Here is a 15,626-nt window from a genome sequence, read left to right as displayed (position 1 = left end):
GAGAAGGGTCTAAGCTATTTTGCAGATAATTTCCCACCCACCCTCCTGGACTTTACCACAGTGGCTACAATTACTCACCATCTATCCCAGACACAAGCAATCTTTTACCATCTCCTACTTATCTCAACTAGGTTCCTGGAGTGCATGAACTGCACGACTCATGACACCAGTATGCAAACAGTAGTGGGTGAAAGAAAGCTGAAAAAAGAAAAAAAAGTGGTTATGCCTTATTTTCACACCTATGAGTTTGAAGAGTTAGGATCTGAGCTGGACAGCCTCATCCTGTCTGATTTAAGACAAAATGGTGAAAAAGTTAGCACTTACTTAGTGTCGAAAAATCTCAGTTCAAGATCACACTCTCTATGTGCCCGAATTCACACAAACAAGCACACAGATGAAGATATTAAAGATAACTTTTCCCAAGGTTTCTCAACATAACAAGTCTGAGTCTCCCCTGATTGTATTAGTCAAATGTGCTGTGACATCACATGGATGTAATATAAGGCTCCCATTGCCTGTGCATCTCAGGGAGGACTGAACATCACCAAACAGCAAACAAAGAGCACTCTGTCGGTCCTGGGAGAGAGAGAGAGCGATCGACTCAGCTACAACGCCTAACTGGTAAGTGTCAACCGTAACAGACCTGTATATGATAGGAGATCAATACTATATCAGTCATGTTGCAGTAAGTAGAGATCAGTCAAGAGTCGTGTCTGTACCCAGTTTGTTGTGTTGTTCTAATCAGGACTAGTAGAAAATGTCTCTTTTCCCCAGAAACTTGTGAAAGATTCCTGTTTATTGGTTTGAATTCCTGTATGTTGAGGCAGCATAGCACATGGTGGTCAAATGATCAGCTTTGGGCATTTGAGGAGGATGAGACAGGATAATAGTTCGGTTGTTAACAGGGATGGACTGCCTTAAGGGAAAGGGTTCCCCAAAATGATTGACAGAGTAGAACGGTGATTAGTGTTTGAGGACAATCAATGAAAGCAAATTCCACAAGTGAGTCCACTTTAACCTGATGAGTCCACATGATCGGAGGAGTGAGGAAAGGCAATTCTGCAACTTGTTTTATTGATCTTTTTGTCTTAAGTGTGTTCTTTTGTCATCCCTTCCTCGTCTCACACTTTATATCTCAATATCACAGTATGACAAACATTTTTGTATCTCCTCCACACAGCTATGCCACCATTTTAATCTGATAACATTAGCTCCTTTAGCCATGTGTTTGGCCAGCAAGCTGACCCGTCAGATGATAAGACAACAACAGTCATATGTTGTCACGCAGAGAAGTGGGGGACTGTCAGGTCATTGTCCATAGTTTTTGAGAACTCAATAGACAACAAAAGAATTATTCTCAGGGAAAAGTTTGTCTCAACATTTAGGTGATGCTTTATTTTATGTTTTCTTGACAACAAATGGCATAATTTCTCCCTCTGCCACAGTTACTACTAATACACACACAGTAACCATTGACACAATTATTTAAGAACAATAACTGCAGTCAACAGCATTGCATAATACTGCTCACACAGACCTAATTAAATACAAAACATATCCAAGATTAGATTCATATGATGCAGAGCTCTGCAAGTTTATTTTTTAATCATTGAGTGGGAAACTCATTAACAGTGTTTTTGAAATGCTGAAATCATGTCATCCTGGCATACTGTTTGTAACATACAGGAACATGAAAAGACAGGACAAACTGTTACCCAACCAATTAAGTGTGGTGAAAAAATTCTGACATCCTCTGGTTTGACAAAATAAACTGACTTTTAAAAACTGTTTTTTGAGATGTGTGGGCAGAAAAGGGTGAGAAAAAGGCTTGCTGACAGACTGTCATAAGACTAACAGAGGGATAAGTCAATTAGTGCGACTACAGTGTCCCTGTTGTCCATATCTGCTGGGATGTTGATTTGCACAAGTGCTAACTGGAAAAAAATTATCTTTAGCTTCAATGTGCGAGACAAATAATGTTGCAGTGACAGACGAGCATGGTTTATCAGTCCAAAACAGCTTAAAATTCACAAGTGGGATTGTTGCAAAATCTTGTGACTGTAATTTGTCTTAAAGTTGAGCTACTGTGGACATGGCAAGTGCATGAATAACCCAACAGAGGGTATACTATTGCAGTTAAAGGTCATAAGATACTAAGATTCACCACTTCCACAAAAATGGCTCCTGTGTGACCATGAATTGTTTGCTACGTGGTCCCTTCCCAAGACTAAACCATTTGTCATATGTAGACTGTGGTTTTAATCCCACGTGTCTGCTCCTTTTTCTCCTTTTCTGCTTCAGCTATTTTCAGTTGTCAGCATTATTCAAACAGCAAGTATTAGTGAGGATGCTGAGAAAAACAGCGGTTGTGGTGGAGCAGATATCAGTCATGGTCAACAGGCAAAAGAAAGAACTTTGTAGGCTGTTATTCTTACACGTGGCATGATTTTAATGGTGGGGTGGTCTTTTATTACAAGGTTAACGCCATGTCTTTCTCCTCAGACCAGTATGGGACAGAACCAGGACAAATTGGAAGGGGGAGAGCAGGCCCTCAGTGAAGGATTGGAGGAGACGGGGCCATGCCCTGACTCTGGGAGTGCAGGCAGTCATGCAGGTGATGTCATGGAGGGAGGAAGCTCCTGTGAGGAAGAGGCTGGTAACACAGGGGAAAATTCCGGGGAGCCAGACGCTCAGGATCTGGATGAGAGCCCCAGCCAAGAGCCAGCAACACCTTCTACTGAGAAGCACATAAATTTGTGGGTGAGCCCTTTCACTGCGAGGGAGGTGAGACAGGGAGGGGCGGCAGGAAAAGAGGGAGGAGGAGAAGGAGGCAGGACTGCTCCACTGGTTCCACAGGAGACCAGCAAGAACCAAAAGAGCCGTGCAAAAATTGAGGAAAGGGCCAGGACGTACAAGCTGTTCAATCAAATCAAGACAGAGTGGAAAACAAGTGAGCTGAGGACCTCCTCAAAGATCAAGATGGAGCATCAGGACGATGGAACGGTCCCACATGAGGAAATTGAAGATGAAAACTTCTCAGTGGATGCAGAATATGAAGAAGGCTCTGTGATGGGGAAGATCAGCAGATTTGAAGCTCATTCAGCAGCTAATGATGACCTTATCCAGGGAGCAGGAAGTGAGTTTTTACACTTTGTTCAACATGATCATAATGAGACCATGATGGCTGAAGTTGGGAACGAAGATATTAAGCTCTATCCAGGAACAGCGGGCCACTTGAGCGAAAGGAAGGAACCGCCCACTGCTCAATCCCAACATCCTTTGAAAAACAGTCTGCAGAAAGAGGCTCTATTAGATATGAGTGATACCATTCACTGTAGAGCTCCAAAAGAGAGAAGAGAAAATAATACAAAAGAGGAAACATTCACACGCGAAGTGAAGCCAGCTTTGAATGACTTCTCTTCAGCAAAACGAAAGGTCAATGATACTGATGAACAAAGGAAGTCAAATCAAAAGCCTTCAGATTCAGCATCAGATCCAGCCCCACCCGCTGAGCCCAGTTCCATTTTGGAGAAGCTGCTAAGGAGAAATAAAAAAGAGGCAACCCCTGCTCTCTCAAAAGTCAAAGATGTTAAAACAGAAACCACGGATGCTCCTGTGGAGATGAATGCAGCGACTGGTAAAACTGATAAAGAGAAGAGAATTTTACCGTCATTGTCAGCTTCCAAAGAAAAATCAACAAAATATCACCGCGGCAAGGACCTGGACATGAAACACACTGCTGACAGTATGACCTCAGATGTACTTTGTTTTCAGCCTGGAGTGACTGGAAATACAATGTGTGAGAGCTCAACCACAAAATCACATTATTGCATAACTGATTGTCAGAATTCAGAGAGGAACTCAACAGATGCTTCAGTCAACAAGGAGATGGAGATAATGCCAAATATAGGCCCCTCTAAAAACCTGTCCTCAGACAACTTACAATCAGCTGTTCCACATGAAAGAACGTCATGTGAAGTGAGTGGTGTGATCTCAGAGGAGTCTGCATCATTCTCTGTGCCTCCTATAAAAAGTGATGGGCAAATTGCAGACTCATGCCATTTACTTACTGGTGATAAGACAGGCCGTAGTTCAGTCTGGCCGCCTCTTCAAATAAAAGGTGCCTCTGAGAGCAAAACTGATCCACAGCTTCATGGCCCTGAGAAGTCAGATGTTCAGTCTAAGATTAAGAAGAAGGTGAGAGACTTCATTGACACGACTGCTGCACGGGATGCGGATGCCAGCTCAGTTTCGGTTGCAGCCAGGACAGTTAGCTCCGAAGAAAGCAGACAGATGACAGAAAGTATGACACAAAACCAACCTGATAAGAAACCTGGCAAAGAGAGAGATGACGGTGTAACAATGAGAGAGAAATCCCCAAGCACTCCCAAATCTAGGCCTGTCTCAGATCTCATAAGGGAGACCATCCAAATGCATGAAAAGCTGCAGCACCAGGATCGCTCAAAGCCACAAGAAGTCAAGGTTGATGAGCAGGGTCAGTCAGTAAAGGTGGCACAGATGAAGGCGGCTTTCGACTCAGCTCAGAAATCCCCAGACAAGGCCATCGAGAGGAAGCCATCTGTGAGAAAAGGTAAGGACATTAAAATCTAGCCAGCTGCAATATACACTGCATCATAAAATAAGTAGAAACTGCAGGTACTGCAGAACATACTGGGGACAACAGGATAGCAGGTAAATGAATCAGCCAGTCACTTTTTATTGAAAAAACAGTGAAAAAAAATGGATTGGATGATGCAGCACAGCTGTTTTTTCTTCTGTCAAGAGTCATCACTCTGGATTTGTGAAATATCGCCATCTTGTGGTCCTCAAATACACTAGATTGTAGATTGTGTGGTAGATTGTGTTTTCCAGGAGAATTAATATGTATTTTAATATTGTAAAAACAACATATAGAACACTCATATGAATTGAGCGGAAGCCAGTAGCATGTGCTATTGTCTCACTACCAATCATAAACCCTACATTATATTTTATACTCATATAACATTAGAATTAGAAACAACCTGCATAAAAAAATCAAAACACATTGAGGAATTACTTTTGCACACAGAGCCACTTGACTTTTGTTTATATCCTTATGTTAAGTATCCATAATTGTTTTCCCACTCTGTCACACATATGTGCACCCACACATAGCCTATATATGCTCTCTCCCTACTCCCACAATTATTACTGCCCCACCCTGATTTATGTTTTTAATATTATGGGTACTCTTAGCATAATTCTTTGCTCCTAATGCTGTCAGATAAGAGATGGGATGTACTTGTTTATCCATAAAGAAATACATATATCTTTTGACTGATAAGTAAATGGTCAAAGTGTGGATATGTTCATCTTGATTACCCAGTTTACACATACAAAGAAATTGACTCTGGTTTAGTGGCTCTCAATGTGCTTACATACTAACACATATTAACAACACAACAGTCTTCAGGATGGACTACAAACAGGTGAAATTGTTTCTGTGTACTGTAAACAGAATACAAATAGGGCAAAGAAGTGCAAGGAGTGAGGAGATAAATATTAAACAGTAAAAAATAATGTTACTTTATATACATACAGTAGGTGGTTATTTACAGTATATACTGTCTGTTCATATATATATATATATATATATATATATATATATATATATACATATATATATAAATAGTAGTGAGTGCTATCTATTTTGTATTTTAGACTAAAATAGCAGCATAACAATAACATCACTGGTGCTACAAAGCCACCTTAAACACACAATTAATGGTGATTTTACTGGGAACCTGAAGAAAGGAGGCGCCCTTTTTATGCCAAAATTCATGCTGATTGGCTTTTCGAGCTGTCCGTCAAAACCCACTGCTCCACTCGTTGCTCGCCAAGCCAAAGAAGGGGGCGGGACTAGCGGCGGAGTGGGCGAAAGAGGCTCCAGAGCGTCTTTGGTCCACAGCACAGCAGCGGCTCCGGCAGAGAGGGAGGAATCAACTGGGACACGCGTTGGGCTGTGTTATATCATTCGGCTTTTCGGGAAGACTTTCATTTTCCTCTCAGAAGGTAGGTTATAGATCATGTGGTTTGTCTAGAACATTTTGGATCGTTTTTTCCACCGTTAAATTGTTTGCAGCGGCTTTCCATTTGTCCACCTTACAGCCATCCTGAGAGAAAAGTGCCTGCGCTAGCTAAAAATGAACCGGGATAGTCTGTAGACTGAACAGTGTGTTTTTTTTAAGCTAACACTAGCATTCAGCGGTATTTTGAGGTTACTGATAATACAAAAAAAGAAGCTTCTTATCCATAAGCGAAGAAATAACTGCTTTTTAAAGGTTGGTTTTGGTGTTGGAGGGGTGTTTTCGTTCACTATCCACGACATGAAAATGAGCTGTTGTACGTTATTAAGCGGGGTGGGGTAGCTAACCAGAGAGCAGGCAGGAAAACTTATCTCAGAAACGATAGATCCACAGAAGACGGAGGTGCAGGCAGCCCAACCGCGCCCTGGCCCCTGGCAGCCTGAGCAGGCGTCAATATGAGCTTAAGAAAACGGAACAATGGACTCATAACATTAAATATCCAGCTTTTGCCTCCAGCCAGTTATTATTAACGAACTACCTTATTTGATCCACGTCAAATAATCCGTAATATTCAACGTATTTCACCCATTAGCACACCGGCATGGAAGATGGTAAACGGGCTAAGCAACGCTCGCTGCTTTCATGCTAGCGACTACAAATGCTGCCCAAAAGACGTCTTAAATCACTGCGTCCTCCATCAGCTCTGCTTATTTAGCCTCAACACGTGGATAAACGTTAGTATGAAATTATGCAGAATCAGTGCAGATAATACTTTAACCTAACCTAGTGACGGTGGAGTTATATTTGATGAGCGGAAACACTAAAGATAGGATGCACCTGAGTTAAAGCCCGTTTCTAAATGGCTGAGTTCATTAACATCATGTTGACAGCTGTTTTAAATTACAACAAAAACAAGGATTTGGTTTAATTATGCTCCAGTCAACCTTAAGAGAAGGGGTTCATTATTTATGAGAGAATGTTCCTTGTGCCTTGATTTACTTAAATATTTAATTTTAGACCACATATTGTATTTTGCATTTAAGTTGGGTCATTTAATGAGTGGTTTGATTAGTAAACAGATTACTGGACTGTGTCATTATTAAGGCTACAATTAATGTTTTTTTAAATTATCTTTTAGATTCTTGATTATTTATTTGACAAATCATTTAATCTGACAGTCCAGGGCCCAAAGATATTCAATTCACAGTAATATTAAACAGAAATAAAGCAACAAATAACTCATATTTCAGAAGCTGAAACCATAGAATATTTGACATTATTGGACAATTAAATGAATGAAACAATCAATTGATTATTAAAATAGTTGCACGTTAACTTTCTTTCAATTAATGGACTATTTCTTTCAGCACTGGTCATAAGTGTTGGCCTTACCTTTGATTCGGCTAAGCTCTGGTCTTTCACAGCATCCTGGGAAAGCAGTATATTGGATATTGATCTGAAACTGAAGGTTGTAAAGGGATCATTATAGATTTGATGGTGCTCACTTCTCCACTTCAGTCAAAAATAATCACTGCAATTGAGCCGTAGTAGCTGGGCGATGACCCAAATAGTCCTCTGTGTGACCCTTCTGTCTGTGTGCCGCCACCGGCTCATTTACTTGCTCGTTACAATGGGGCAGTTTGATTTGTAATGACTGTGGTTAGTGTGCCAAAAGGCCAGCATGATTTGCATATTTGGCCCCCGTCTTGAACTAGGTTACTCATCTACCGTGTGTAATCAGCTTTGGAGTTGCAGGAGTTTCCCTCGTTGGGACTTGCTGTGGGACGCAGAGCTAGGTGAAGGCTGACCCCGAGGGTCGACAGTCAGCAGCACTACAACTGTGTTTAGGCTTGTTAACCATTCCAGACGCATCAACCTCTGGTGGTTGTGCTGCAGTACAAGGTCTTTAGAAGTGCGTAGCCTGCCTTCCTATGGCTGGGCTGAGAGAGGAAGTAGGTCAGGAAGCAGAGGGAAAGTAAGCATGAGATGTGAGGGAGTGTTTGCTTCTATTAACTGCAGCAAGGCGCGCTGGTGTGGGCTGTGGTGAACTCTCCTATGCATTTTTAACATTTTGAAGAGATTGTTGGGATTTCTATCCCGTATCCAACATATCACTATTTGTACTTCATCAGTGTTAAAGGAGCTCAGAGCTATGTCCAGCTGTTCTCTGCTGGCCATCTTTTACGATTGCCCAATATTAAGTTTCTGTTTCTGCTGAAATTGTTTATAAGTTGTGGTTCAAGCTGAGGCTTTGCGTTGTGCTCTAAGGAATGTGCACATTAGATAGAAAGTAGCTAAAGGTTTGTTATCGCTCTTGTTAGCATCCTTTGAAAAGAAGCTAAATATTCAGTCAGCAGTTTGGCTTGTGCATCTCAGTTGGATTCAAAGATCACATTCTTCAAACATGTCTGACATACCTCAGTATGTGTCCGGTCCTGTCTGTGCAAGATACTATCTCAGTCCACACTTTCGAGAAGACACAAACTTGCAGAATAAAACTTGTAAAAAAAAAAAATGTAACTGATTGTGAACTTACTTTATGGGTTAGTTGTGCTATAAATGTTTTCTCCCCCCAGACAGGATGTCCGGTGTTTTTTTTTAAGGACAGGTGGGATCAAACATATCATTATCCAACCACCTGCTTAGCATATTAGAGTTTTGTTGATTTGGACCAGCCTGGTAAATGAAGAAGATCCTATGCCTAAATCTGTACCACTATATGGTGACACACTAGAAAACAGACACATGACCCACTGACTGTGGATTGGAGCTTTTATGAAGACTCATAAATAACAAAAAAGGGAAAAAGTAATTCAGTAAAACAACCCAAGCTTGGTCATTTAATAGGCCATGCTTCATTTTTGTTAAATGTGTCTGTTTCAGCTTGTCTGTAAAAAGTTACTTGCTTTTTTTACATTTACATGTAGCATAATCAATAGTGACTATACAAATTAAAGTTATAAGTTTACTCATTTTTCATGGAATATCAATCACAGTTGAAGTTGATGCCCTTTCTCCTGTTTGTTGAACTGAAGCAGTCGTTCTTTGCCGCTGAGCAAATCCGGCAGATGCACAAACTTCTTCCACTGGTCTTTCCCACCACAGCTGACAACATCTGTTGAAATGGAGCAGCGGTTCAGTCAGTTGGGGGGAGGAGGGGTAGGTTGCTGATCAGGAAGAGGAAGGCACATGCAGGGTCCGAAATTAACACCCGCCAAGCGCCAAATACGGACAGATTTTCCGTTTGGCAAGTAAATCTCACAAAGCTATCCACCACATTGTCTGTTATATTTTTGTACCAAATGTAACAACATAAAAATAAAACAACCCTGGCATGATGGCTCTGAGAAAATTACCCATGTACAGTAGGGTTGGGTCAGTTTCTAGTTTTGCTGGTCTGGTCCACTGTACAAGCTTAAACTGGTTTGATTTTATACAAACTGGCTGAACCGGCATTTGTCATTATGAGCTGTGTCAGCGTCTCACACCGATGCTCCGACACCGACAGGGCCGGCTGCTGCTGTCCACCCAGCTGGAGGTAGGCTGATCTGGGCACATATCTCAGAGATAACCTGGATAAACCAGCTTCCAACAGAGCCTGAGAGCAGCTCGAGTTTTGAAAACATGCAGATACAAAGGGACGCAACACATCATTTTACCCACCTGCACGGCAGTTAGCAGCTACTTAGCATGGCTAGCATTGTTAGCATATGTGCTAAAACAAACGTATATTTGACACAAAAAGGGCAATATATTATTTTAGCTAGTTAAACAAAATTATACTTGTCGACTAGTTGCCGTTGAATTTTGTCATCTAATGATCCCCTTTGAGTCAAAAGTTCAGTTTGCACACTGGACACATATTTTTTACTCTGAGGATATAATATTTAGAAATAAGCTTTCTTTTCTTTTGAGTAATGTGCAGGTTTTGGTATTTGCTCCTTTTGTTGTAAGGTATGTTGTATTGATCGCCTGATAGTAAAGGTGCTTCTATAAAGTACCTATTAAGTACGTATGATAAATTTGCGATCCCCACACACAAATACACAAAAAACAGAGCTTTTCCTGTTGCAAGTAATTTTATAGGATTTTAAAGTCGTCTCTCTTAAACCTTGACTTTTAAGTAGGATAAGAAGTTTAGTATTTAGTCTTTTAAGTCTCTCAGCACGGAAAGTGATAGAGGGCTGTGTAGGGTTTATTGCTGAAGTGCAGTTAAAGGCTTGCTCTGTGTCACACTAAACTTACAGACAGTTTCTGACACATTTATGTACCCCACGTCTCAATCTAAAGAGTCTGCTTTTCCTGTTTTGGAATGAGGAAGTTGGCCAAACCTCACCATTGGACTTCTGGTGTTGAAATATTTCTCATCTGTGATAACCTTAACCTTCTTGATGGAGGAGTTCGATTGGATCTGGCAGTTGGTTCTGTCTGTGCTACTTAGCAATGAGTTGAACGTTTAGCCCCATTACTCATGTGTCTGCAAATCTCATTTCCTCCACAAAGTATAAAAGTATACAATAGCATTCCTTGAAACACTGATGCGTAATGTATTGTGTTCCAGTCTTATAAATTGAGCAGAGCACAGACCGCATGGTCACTTGGGTTTGGAGAGAGGTGAAAAAACAGCACCTTATCTCATTGTTGCAAAAAGCACTGGAATGTAGCTGGAATCTGATTACAATGGTGGTCTGTGGCCTTGGTTACAGGAAGGGGATTTAGGTGGCGTCTCATGCGGTCTTGGTGACAAAAGGCAAAAGGCGGCCCGTGTATGGAGAGCACTGAGGCGACATCACTGCTGTGTGTGTGTGTGTATAGTGGGGGGTGAGGGGTGGCATGGGCAGCAAAGTGTGGGAAAGAAAAGCTTGTGAGCATTAAATGGCTGTTATGTCTCTAAAGTTGAAATATGAAACTTTCTTTAAATACCAATATTTAAATACCAATATTAGTGTGTATGTATCGCATGCCATACCATTCTGTATTGTAGGCTGCATATTAGCATTATAATGTGTCGTAGTGATGCACTCTCTGTGACCAATGGCTGTGATGACGCTAGCAGCCACATTGCAGGGAAGTTAGCGATAACCGTAGTGATGAAAAACATTGACCAACAAAGGAATTGCAAAACTAAACATGTAGGAGATAAGATCACTTGAAAAACATGGTGAAGCTTTTTTTTCGTTTTCTGATTGTAGTATCAGCTGAGGTAAGGGTGACAGAATAGGGTGACTGTATCACAGAGCCTATTTTGGCTTTGTCATAATTCTACTCTAATTCTGCTGCCCCTCCTCTCCTGCGTAGCTTATCCTGATTTGTAGCTGGGATTTTCATGTTATGTCACATCTTACTCACTGAGTGCACTGTGAAAACACATCAGGGACAGTATTGCTACAAACCATCAATGTGATGAACAGATGAGCAAAAAGTCTGGACAGTTTGTATTGGCAAACTGTGTCCGCTCTTTGTTTTTTTTGCATCAACCATTGTCCAGAGTAATCCGTTATCTTCAGGTTTCATCTTTGGGGCTGGTTAACAGTTAAGTCTCCTTCTAGTCTCTTGCAACTAAAACTGGAAATATGTCTTTTAGCAACTCTGTAAACAAGTGTTTCTTCACTGCCTTCTAATCTTCATATCAAGAAGAGACAATAACATGCAACAATAATAATAATATTGTGCATGAGCCTTGCCGATGAGAAACCAGAGATCGAATAGCTGCTGACAGAATGGGGTAGCCCATGTTTTAATTGGAACGTGTGAACATAACTAAACGTGGCAGCGATGGGAAACATTAAATTTCGCCTGTCACTGAGGACGTGTGATAACTTTACACACTCTGACATCCATACACACTGTCTTTCCTAGCGGTGGATTTCTCAGGTTTTAGCAACTTGGTTAAAACCCTTACGGTTTGTTCTCAGTAGCTCATAGTATTAGTAGGAAGGAAAAATAGATTTTCCTTGATGAAGGTCACTTCAGAGTGCTCCATTGATTTTAGTGTTCAGTTACTGAAAAGCATCTTGGATCAAGTGACAGAAAAGGTGTTTGTCCTTCCAGTAAAAACATGTTACTGGAATGAAGGAAGACATCCCGGCACAGTGGCCAAACATGAGCCCTCACCAACCTTTTTTTTTTTTTTTTATTATTAAGTGGTTCCTCTCTGTAGCTGGTTTTCAAGTCTTATGTCAGAACAAAACCATTTCCCCTTGGTTTAATGGAAGGCAGCAATCTGTACTGTGATTTTTAAAGGATAGTTGTGAGGGACACCCTCAGTGGCTTAAACCAGGCTGCTGCTGCTGCTGCTGCTACAGTGAGTATGAAAGAATTCTCACCTTATCTTTGCTTTTCATGCTGTATCTTTACTCTCTGGGGTGTGGGATTGTCTACTATTTGACATCAGTGACACATGACAAGACTGCCAGATACAGAGATAAATATGATTTAGTGATATACCCTAACAACTGAAACAGCAGTCTAGCACTCAATCTGCCAGAAGACCCATTTCCTCAACAGATGTGAGAGGACCGCTGGAATGTAGATAGCGATACTAAAAATTGTGTCACACTGGTCGTATGTCCTGTTGGTCATTTCCTCAGGCTCTGGGGTCCTCCTTCTGTCTCTTCACATCAGTGTCAGCTCTGCTGGCTAAGGAGGCAATAAGGTACATAGCTCTCGTTTGTTCTTATTTGAGGTCTTCTTGCTTGAATTAGGGCTGGATCAGTGAGCCATAAGTCTCAGGAGGGTGTCACTGGAAAGCTTAGCATAGTATTCCCCCAAGGTTTGTCTGGCTCTCTGTGGTGTATGACTGAGGCTACAGTCACACTAATATGTTTTGATTTTAAAACACTTAACTTTTGCTACATTTACGCCTAGCACTCTGGTGTTTTTGAACCCCTTAAACATTTGAAATTGCTTCTGATGTCTAGAAGGTTTGCACCATTGAATGATTTGTTTCCCAGCCAAGTTAGCAGAGGGCTAAACCAGACTGACAACATCACGGCACCCACATAGAGGCTGGTCAGGTTCGCTTTGACGATTCATCTTGTTGTGCCATGACTTAGCACAACTCGCCGTGTTTAAACTGGTTAGGCTTTCCGCCGATCTGATGAGCTATATCGGATCGGCCAAGATTTTGCATTTTACGATGTGACAGACAGTAACGTTTTTTGAATCTTGAATCAGTAGCTGTCACATTCAAACAGACATGTCGGTGGTGTGGGACTTCTTCGGAGTAAATGAGACAGATAAAACACAAGCTATTTGCAATCTGTGCAACACTAAAGTACCTCGTGGGGGAGCATCTGCAAAATGTTTCAACACCACAAATTTAATCGTGCACCTGGATAAAGAACACAAGGAGGAGTTTAAGAAACGGACTGTGGACAAAGAAAAGCGAACACCAAAACGGATGCTAAAGCAAACGACTTTAGACAGAACCCGTCTGTATAGCTGTGACAGTGAGAAGGCAAGGGGTGGCACAAGGAAACTCATGGAGTTTATCGAGCCGGCCAACCTGCCATTTAATATTGTGGAGAACCAAGCATTGCAACATTTGCTGGCATACTTTGATCCACGCTACCTTGATTGTTAAACATTTGCAAAAATGCTTGACAATACTTTTGTTCATACTCGGTAAACAGTAAATTAACAAGTTTATTTAAATACACATATTGCTCCCTCACGTCGGATCGGTGATTGGTTTATTTAAACTCACTAATCGGTGCCACAAAAATCCTCATTGTGTAAAGCCTAAAACTGGTAAAGGAAACGCAAATCAACATGGCATGGTTTGGTTTGATTCAGCTCAGCCAAAAGTGGAAATGAAAAATGACTAATCTGCTTCTTGTTTACACCGGCACATGCATGCCTAGTGTGCATGAATTGTCATGTGATATGCGTTTTCAGGCATGTTTGTATGGATAGAAATGATTTTTGAGTCAAACACTTGTGTGGACAGAGATTGTCTTTGTTTTAAAATGAAAACCTGTTAGTCCGAAGCTGTCAGACTGGTGCCGATCCCTCACTGTCTCAACAGACCCTCCTGACAAATGTCACGATCATTTAACGAGGTAGGGAACAGGATGAGTCATAAAAACCATATCTTATATAACTGATATACAAGTGTTGACTCTTACATTTAGCTCCTGACGTTATTTTCATGTTTTTCTTTTATGAATTTGTAGAAATAAAAATGTCACTTTATTCTACAGTTTATTTTAATTTGTTCAGTACATCGTACTCCACTGAATGAAGCATTTACTATTTTGATAAAACCTTTTCTATTTTTGATCAGAATAACACTGCCCTGTTGGTTCCTGTGTGCTCATTTAAAATTCCTATCTGGTTCAAAATGTTAAGAAAAAAACATCTCCAGCCATGTTATTTGTCTTTTATTAAAACCAACAACCACCTGCCCCGAATCTTTATGAAGCATTAGATCCTCTGGTGTTTGAAGGTTTGTTACACTTAATAATTAAAAGTAGTGTTACATACAGAGAGTGACACATTTCATGCCTTTTTTTTCTTCTCTCGAGTGTACAATCACATTACTTGCAGTGAGATGATTCACTTCAGCTGCAGTACTTTACTATCCTACTGTCAGCACTGTTGGACACCTCAGTTCGGCTCTGCTTCACTTAGATCACGCTCAGTATCTGTGTCAGGTGTCCACAGCTCATCAGTGTATTCAACGCGCTTTTAGTTTTGAGCAATTTTACACACAGCACACATAGTTACCACTATACAAGCAGATGCATACATTTTCTCCTGTTCTGGTTTCTGTGGAGGTCTGCTTGTGTCAGGCTCAGCACCAGGTGCAGGATTGGGATAGTGATGATGTTACGTAAGGGTCCTTCTGGATAAGGGAGTTTTAGGTTTGGCATTTGCTCATGGCAGAGTTAGCTCTACATTTTCCAGTGAGAGAGGTGAGATTTGTTTGAAACCTTGATAGGTCTGCCTGGGAGGCGAACACCCCCCCCCCCTCCCCCCCCAAACACACACACACACACACACACACACACACAAGTCCTGTCATGTGTAGCTCCGAGGTCCAACATGATTGAGGGTTAGGGTTAGGGTTTGAGTCTTGAGTTTAAATCTGTTTCCAGGTGCTTGTCTCTGGATTTCTGAGATTGGTTTGCAAATGACCCCGTTTCATTTTGGCTCGTCTTTCATCATGTAATGGTGGGAGTAACTGTTGAATCTCCTTCATCGAGGATTCACTGACTAAGAAGTAATGTTATCTTCCTAAAGGAGAACCATCAGGATACAGCACCACACAACAAGGCTTACTCACCAAGACCCAGTGTTGCATAATCAGCTGCAACCCCGCCCAGTCTGCTCTGACGTACAGCACCATAAAGGTTTGCTATCCAGTGTCTGCAGATTCATATTCAAAATCACTTTATAATCACACCATATAAACATACATGAATCAATCTGGTGACATTTGATTTATCATTTTTGAATGTTGACTCTGAAGTAATTTTGGTTTCAATCAACATTTGTAGAAATTGTGTCAGTGTTGGCAAATATACGCAGACCTAATCAACGTGCTTTTGGGAC

The 15,626-nt window shown here is 41.2% G+C and overlaps 1 protein-coding gene across 2 annotated transcripts in view; it reads left to right on the top strand.

The window, feature by feature from the left end:
- Positions 1–5,950: 5,950 nt before the first annotated feature.
- Positions 5,951–15,626, top strand: part of LOC128364460 (coronin-1C-A) — a 33,792-nt gene continuing 24,116 nt past the window's right edge. Inside the window, exon 1 of one of the 2 annotated variants that reach the window (XM_053324985.1) lies at positions 5,951–6,054. The gene's annotated coding sequence lies outside the window, so the exon portion shown is untranslated. Of the gene's footprint in view, positions 6,055–15,329; positions 15,425–15,626 lie in introns of those variants that run through there. The other variant, XM_053324986.1, reaches the window with a different exon arrangement.

This window comes from Scomber japonicus, chromosome 9 (assembly GCF_027409825.1).
Source record: "Scomber japonicus isolate fScoJap1 chromosome 9, fScoJap1.pri, whole genome shotgun sequence".
Lineage (NCBI taxonomy): Eukaryota > Metazoa > Chordata > Actinopteri > Scombriformes > Scombridae > Scomber > Scomber japonicus.
This window is presented reverse-complemented; position numbering and strand designations above follow the sequence as displayed.